This window comes from Oncorhynchus masou, chromosome 31 (genome assembly GCF_036934945.1).
Source record: "Oncorhynchus masou masou isolate Uvic2021 chromosome 31, UVic_Omas_1.1, whole genome shotgun sequence".
In the NCBI taxonomy this organism is placed as follows: Eukaryota; Metazoa; Chordata; class Actinopteri; order Salmoniformes; family Salmonidae; genus Oncorhynchus; species Oncorhynchus masou.
Window position 1 is genome coordinate 51,605,414 of NC_088242.1, and position 8,096 is coordinate 51,613,509.

The following is an 8,096-nucleotide window of genomic DNA, read 5'->3' on the forward strand; positions in this document are numbered from 1 at the left end:
CGACACATCCTCTGCAAGATCTGCTTCCCTGCCAGGACAAAGGGTGCCACAAACCCAAGCGGATCATATACAGAGGCTACTGTAGACAACACTCCTCTTCTTGTGAGTGGGCGTTCCTTGACAACTACTCTAAACTGGAACTCATCTGATGCGACACACCACAGTACACCAAGCGCTCTCTCCGTGTGTGGTTCACCCAGAGCCATATCCAGGTCTTTGGCACCCTCGGCACGTTCTTCCTTGGGAATTGTGGCTATAACTTCCTTGCCGTTAGAGATAAACTTGTGCACCCGAAGTTTGCCGATGCTGCAAAGCTCTCTTGCTTCTTTCACCAGCTGGGCCGCTTCAGCTTCAGACGATACGCTCGTCAACCCATCATCAACATAAAAGTTCCTTTCTATGAACTGGATAGACTTCTCGCTGAAGCTTCCTCGTCCTTCGGCAGCAAGATGTTTGAGACCATAGTTGGCGCAACCAGGAGATGAAGCTGCGCCGAACAAGTGGACCTTCATACGATACACTGAGGGTTGAGACTCTAGATCTCCGTTCTCCCACCAAAGGAACCGTAGGTAATCTTGGTCTTCTGTTTTCACATGAAACTGGTGGAACATGCGCTCTACATCACACATGATTGCAACTGGACCCTTACGAAAACGACAAAGGACGCCCAGCAATGTGTTTGTCAACTCTGGACCAGTAAGGAGATGATCATTCAAGGGCGTCTCTCGAAACTTAGCTGAGCAGTCAAAGACGACTCGTATCTTCCCAGGCTTTTGTGGGTGATAAACCCCATGGTGCGGGATGTACCATGCTGGATGCTTGTTAATTTCCTCTTTAGAGACCTTCTCAGCATATCCACAAGCTATAGTCTCTTCCATGAATGCTGTGTAGTCCTTGTAGTACTGCTTGTCTCTCCTTAGCCTCCTTTCCAGGCACTTGAGTCGGTGAACTGCACATGTTTTATTGTTCGGCAGATTGGGTCTTGGCAGCATTTAGTTTCTTGAGCACTTCAAGGCGCTCTAACTCTCTACGCTTGTCTTCTAGCGTCCTTCGTCTGGCAGCATTTTCTACCTCTAACTTGACTCGCAGTCTAGCTTCTTCTAAGCTGCGTTTCACAGCCTCAGCTTCTTGCTCCGCTGTCCTCTTCTTATCTTCATCTTCAAGTCTCTGAAGCTCTTCTAGTTGGCGTTCTTGCTTAACCATTACTTCTAAAGCTGCTTGGTTAGCAGCAACTTCCGCCGCAGCCTCTTGTCTCTTGACAGATTACACGCTTGAGCGTCTTGAGTTGACCTTTGAGTTGCTTTGAGACTGGGAGGAAGCACTTGAGTGCTGATAGTTGAGACTTGACTTATGTGAGAGTTCGGACATGCACAAGGAATTGCTGTCCTTCCAGTGCAACTCTATCTGGTTACTTTGACCTTCTTCCCTGCCTTTTAAATGACACCTTACAGTGTTGATAATAGACATTGTAACTGCTTCACAAGTATCAACTCTGCGTCGTATATCGTTGTCTGGAATGTCGATTTGACGCAAATTTACATAGACAAGGTTTAGCTCTGTAGAAGTATGGCTAATCTTGTTTAAGAGGTCTTCTAGTAGGTCTTCAGAGCAACAGCCTGTCAGCGACAGCAAGCAATGCAGGTGTAGAAGCACGGTGGTTAGGAAAAACTCCCTAGAAAGGCCAAAACCTAGGAAGAAACCTAGAGAGGAACCAGGCTATGTGGGGTGGCCAGTCCTCTTCTGGCTGTGCCGGGTAGAGATTATAACAGAACATGGCCAAGATGTTCAAATGTTCATAAATGACCAGCATGGTCGAATAATAATAAGGCACAACAGTTAAAACTGGAGCAGCAGCACGGCCAGGTGGACTGGGGACAGCAAGGAGTCATCATGTCCGGTAGTCCTGGGGCATGGTCCTAGGGCTCAGGTCCTCCGAGAGAGAGAAAGATAGAGAATTAGAGAGAGCATATGTGGGGTGGCCAGTCCTCTTCCGGCTGTGCCGGGTGGAGATTATAACAGAACATGGCCAAGATGTTCAAATGTTCATAAATGACCAGCATGGTCGAATAATAATAAGGCAGAACAGTTGAAACTGGAGCAGCAGCACGGCCAGGTGGACTGGGGACAGCAAGGAGACATCATGTCAGGTAGTCCTGGGGCATGGTCCTAGGGCTCAGGTCCTCTGAGAGAGAGAAGGAGAGAATTAGGGAACGCACACTTAGATTCACACAGGACACCGAATTGGACAGGAGAAGTACTCCAGATATAACAAACTGACCCCAGCCCCCCCGACACATAAACTAATGCAGCATAAATACTGGAGGCTGAGACAGGAGGGGTCAGGAGACACTGTGGCCCCATCCGAGGACACCCCCGGACAGGGCCAAACAGGAAGGATATAACCCCACCCACTTTGCCAAAGCACAGCCCCCACATCACTAGAGGGATATCTTCAACCATCAACTTACCATCCTGAGACAAAGCTGAGTATAGCCTGCAAAGATCTCCGCCATGGCACAACCCAAGGGGGGGCGCCAACCCAGACAGGATGACCACATCAGTGAATCAACCCACTCAGGTGACGAACACCCTTCCAGGGACGGCATGAGAGAGCCCCAGTAAGCCAGTGACTCTGCCCCTGTAATAGGGTTAGAGGCAGAGAATCCCAGTGGAAAGAGGGGAACCGGCCAGGCAGAGACAGCAAGGGTGGTTCGTTGCTCCAGAGCCTTTCCGTTCACCTTCCCACTCCTGGGCCAGACTACACTCAATCATATGACCCACTGAAGAGATGAGTCTTTAGTAAAGACTTAAAGGTTGAGACCGAGTTTGCGTCTCTGACATGGGTAGGCAGACAGTTCCATAAAAATGGAGCTCTATAGGAGAAAGCCCTGCCTCCAGCTGTTTGGTTAGAAATTCTAGGGACAATTAAGAGGCCTGCGTCTTGTGACCGTAGCGTACGTGTAGGTATGTACGGCAGGACCAAATCAGAGAGATAGGTAGGAGCAAGCCCATGTAATGCTTTGTAGGTTAGCAGTAAAACCTTGAAATCAGCCCTTGCTTTGACAGGAAGCCAGTGTAGGGAGGCTATCACTGGAGTAATATGATCAAATTTTTTGGTTCTAGTCAGGATTCTAGCAGCCGTATTTAGCACTAACTGAAGTTTATTTAGTGATTTATCCGGGTAGCCGGAAAGTAGAGCATTGCAGTAGTCTAACCTAGAAGTGACAAAAGCATGGATTCATTTTTCTGCATCATTTTCGGACAGAAAGTTTCTGATTTTTGCAATGTTACGTAGATGGAAAAAAGCTGTCCTTGAAATGGTCTTGATATGTTCTTCAAAAGAGAGATCAGGGTCCAGAGTAACGCCGAGGTCCTTCACAGTTTTATTTGAGACGACTGTACAACCATTAAGATTAATTGTCAGATTCAACAGAAGATCTCTTTGTTTCTTGGGACCTAGAACAAGCATCTCTGTTTTGTCCGAGTTTAAAAGTAGAAGGTTTGCAGCCATCCACTTCCTTATGTCTGAAACACATGCTTCTAGCAAGGGCAATTTTGGGGCTTCACCATGTTTCATTGAAATGTACAGCTGTGTGTCATCCGCATAGCAGTGAAAGTTAACATTATGTTTTCGAAAAACATCCCCAAGAGGTAAAATATATAGTGAAAACAATAGTGGTCCTAAAACGAAACCTTGAGGAACACCGAAATTTACAGTTGATTTGTCAGAGGACAAACCATTCACAGAGACAAACTGATATCTTTCCGACAGATAAGATCTAAACCAGGCCAGAACTTGTCCGTGTAGACCAATTTGGGTTTCCAATCTCTCCAAAAGAATGTGGTGCACGAGGACAGATGCAGAGCCTCGGTCCGATGCCATTAAAATGTCATTTACCACCTTCACAAGTGCCGTCTCAGTGCTATGATGGGGTCTAAAACCAGACTGAAGCATTTTGTATACATTGTTTGTCTTCAGGAAGGCAGTGAGTTGCTGCGCAACAGCCTTTTCTAAGATTTTTGAGAGGAATGGAAGATTCGATATAGGCCGATAGTTTTTTTATATTTTCTGGGTCAAGGTTTGGCTTTTTCAAGAGAGGCTTTGTTACTGCCACTTTTAGTGAGTTTGGTACACATCCGGTGGATAGAGAGCCGTTTATTATGTTCAACATAGGAGGGCCAATGATAGAGGCCATGATTATTTTCATCATTGTGTCAAGAGATATAGTACTAAAACACTTGAGCGTCTCTCTTGATCCTAGGTCCAGGCAGAGTTGTGCAGACTCAGGACAACTGAGCTTTGAAGGAATACGCAGATTTAAAGAGGAGTCTGTAATTTGCTTTCTAATAATCATAATTTTTTCCTCAAAGAGGTTCATGAATTTATCACTGCTAAAGTGAAAGTCATCCTCTCTTGGGGAATGCTGCTTTTTAGTTAGCTTTGCGACAGTATCAAAAAGGAATTTCGGATTGTTCTTATTTTCCTCAATTAAGTTAGAAAAATAGGATGATCGAGCAGCAGTAAGGGCTCTTCGGTACTGCACGGTACTGTCTTTCCAAGCTAGACGGAAGACTTCCAGTTTGGTGTGGCACCATTTCCTTCCAATTTTCTGGAAGCTTGCTTCAGAGCTCGGGTATTTTCTGTGTACCAGGGAGCTAGTTTCTTATGAGAAATGTTTTTAGTTTTTAGGGGTGCATGTCACGCCTTGGTCTTAGTATTTTGTGTTTTAGTTTATTAGTTAGTCAGGCCAGGATGTGACATGGGTTTATTGTTTGTTGTATTCTTAGTGGGGTTTTTTAGTTATTGGGATTGTAGCTGATTAGGGATATGTGTTACTTAGGTTTGGCTGCCTGAGGCGGTTCTCAATCAGAGTCAGGTGATTCTCGTTGTCTCTGATTGGGAACCGTATTTAGGTACCCTGGGTTTCGCTTTGTATTTCGTGGGTGATTGTTCCTGTCTCTGTGTTAGTTTCACCGGACAGTTTCGGTCACTTTTGGATTTTCTTTTTTTCTTGTATTGGAAGAGAAGAGTACGAGCGCCATTCTCCTTGCGGAGATGGTGCTAAATACATCATCACGGTCGATCCCTGAGATTGGGCTGGCTAACACGATTCGTTTTGCTTGGAAGGAAAAGGAGTTGGAGCCGTTAGCACGAGAATCTTTGGAAGAATTATATTGATGGGGATTCTAAAGCTGACGGTGAAGGACGTGTTTTGTTTCCAAGGCAACTCGTTGGAGGGAGCATACGACGTCGCGCTATATACGGAAGAAAAACATGATGATATCCTTAGAAGGGCAAGAGCAGTGGGAGGTGAGAGGCCGATGTGCCACTACGAAATATCAAGTCTGGCGAAGAATAACTTTAGGGTTGTAACTGTTAACATTTACAACCCTTACGTTAAGGATGAAGAGGTGAGGGCTTTTCTGGGGAGATACATGGATAACGTTTCCTCAGCTAGGCACCTCAAAGACTCCCTTGGGTTTTGGAATGGGAGGAGAGGTTTCCAGGCCCTCCTCAGGGAGGACCCAAAGGGACATGGTGGATACCTTCATCCTCCTGCTATGTTCTCCCTTGGGGCTGACAGGGGGACATTGTTTTATGCACGTCAGCCCCCATTTTGCAGGCGCTGTATGGCCTATGGACACATTTTCGCCTCGTGCAGCATGAGAAAATGCAGATTTTGTGGATCTGAGGATCACGAGGCGAGGGATTGTGACAAGCCTAAGACATGCCATGGGTGTGGCTCATCAGCACACCTGTGGCGGGGGTGCCCGGCCCGTCAGAGGTCATATGCGTCTGCGGCTGGGGGGGAGCAGGAGCGGGGGATGGGGGAAGAAGAGGAGGGGAAGGAAACATGCCTCATGACAAGACTACAAGTCCAGAGGGGAAGGCCACAAGGAAGGAAGAGGAGCAAGAAGCGGCGGATGGAAGAGAGAAGGAAACGGAAGGCACGGGAGTAGGAGAACCAGGAAAAGCGGTGGAAGAAGGCAACCGAGTGGAGGAGAATGAGAGAGAAGAAAGTGAGGGAGGAATGGTAGAGAAGAAGACGGTGGAAGAGCAAGTGGACTGGGGGGAAAGTGACATGGTGGAAGAGATGAGGGGTATGGTGGAGGAGCTGGCGGGGGGAGGGGGTGGTATCTCTCCACTGCCGCCATCACCAAAGAAGAGAATGAAGAGGAGGGTGCGATTGGCCGACAGTGAGGGGGAGGGGATGGCCAAGAGAGTGATGGGGGTGGGAGAAACCTCTGGGTTGCTGCTGGTTTCCCAAGACTCTCAACTTCATTTGGGTGGGGACACACCTAACAAGACTCAGGACTGGGTACAGGAGGAGGTGGGGAGTTTTTTGTTTGGGGACTCAGCCTCCCCAATTTTTTTCCAAACCAGCTGCAACACTGGGGAGGGGGAGGATTGTGGGGGTAGACCCAGGGTGCAGGGCACCCCGAAGCCAAACACTATTCCTGCATCCTGGGATGGTGTGATGGAGGAAGAGGGGGGGATGTCGGGATTACAGATGGTGTTCTCACCGGTAGATATGGAGCAGGGGAGCATCGGGTGAGTCTCCTGTTTTTTTTTTTTTTCTGTCTGAGTTTATAATTTGAGTGTATTACATGTTTTATTTTTATTTTTTCATGGAGTCTAATTTTACTTTTGTTAGTTTAAATGTAAGGGGTTTAAGAGATATTGTTAAGAGGAGGGTGGTTTTTAGTTATTTGGAGGGTGTGGGTTTTGATTTTGTTTTTTTACAGGAGGTTCACCTGAGGGATGGAGGGGATGTTAGTAGATTTAAGAGGGAGTGGGACAAGGGAGAGTCGGTTTGGGGTGTAGGGGGGGGTGCACTCATCGGGGGTAGGGATTTTGTGTGGGCACAGGGAGGTAAAAGTGGAGGATTCCTTTGTGGTAATGCAGGGGAGGGTTATAGAGGTGGATGTCATGATAAGGGATTGTAAATTTAGATTAGTGGTGGTGTATGGGCCACAGGTGGTGGCAGACAGGAAGGAGATGGTGGACTGTCTGACGCCCCTGTGTGTTACAAATAGGAAATTAGTGATAGGGGGGGATTTTAATACAGATTTAGGAAGAGGGGGGATAACAGTGCAGGCGCCATTGCTAGGCTAATGGCTTGCCATGGTCTGGTAGATGGTGGTATGCACACTACTCCGAAAATGGACGGTCCTACATGGCGTAACTCCAGGGGGGTTGAGCGGAGGCTCGATTATATTTTTGTACCCAGGTCTTTGGGAAAGTTGTCTGGGCGGCTGTTGCCTGTTTTCTTTTCAGATCACGACGGGGTGCTCCTGCAGGTGGGGTCGTCGGTCTGCCTCTTTGGTAAGGGGTACTGGAAGCTAGATCGGGATGTGCTGGAGGAGCAGGCTTTTGTTGACGGGTTTTATGTTTTCTTTAGGAGGCTTGAGGGTCTCCGGTCCATGTGCGAGGGGTGTTAGAGTGGTGGGAATTAGTTAAGGTGAGGATTAGGGCTTTTATAATAGGGTATTGCAAGAGGAAAAAAAGGGAGGAGAGGAGGGAGGTGGATCGTATCCAAAGGTTAATTGAACTCAAATACGAGGCAGGCAACCTCGGCGGGTCGTTTGACTGGGAGAGATCCTCAACCCTAAAGGCGCAGCTCAGGGAGTTGCAGGAGCGGAAGGCTCGAGCTTTCCTGGAGTGTGCGCATAGCGGCTTTCTAGAACATAATGAGACTTGTTCTGCTATGTTCTTTAAGTTGGTTAGGGCAAGACAGAGTAGGAAGGTAATGCATGGTGTTAGGGAAGAAAATGGTAGTATAGTTAGAGAACCAGAGGATATGGTCAGGGTGACAACTGATCATTTCCAAGGTTTATTTAAGGAAAGGGAAATAGATGTAGAGCAGGGAAATGTGTTTTTAGAACACTTGTCCAGGCGGTTGCCGGAGGACATTAGAGAAGTGATGGAGGCCCAGATTTCACTAGAAGAGGTTGAGAGCGTCTAGGAGGATGGGAAAAGGGAAGGTGCCTGGGATGGATGGGCTGCCGGCTGAGTTTTATCTCAAGTTTTGGGGTATACTTGGACCAGTGGTCCTCGAAGTCTTGAAGGCCATCCTTGAGACGGGGGTCCCGGG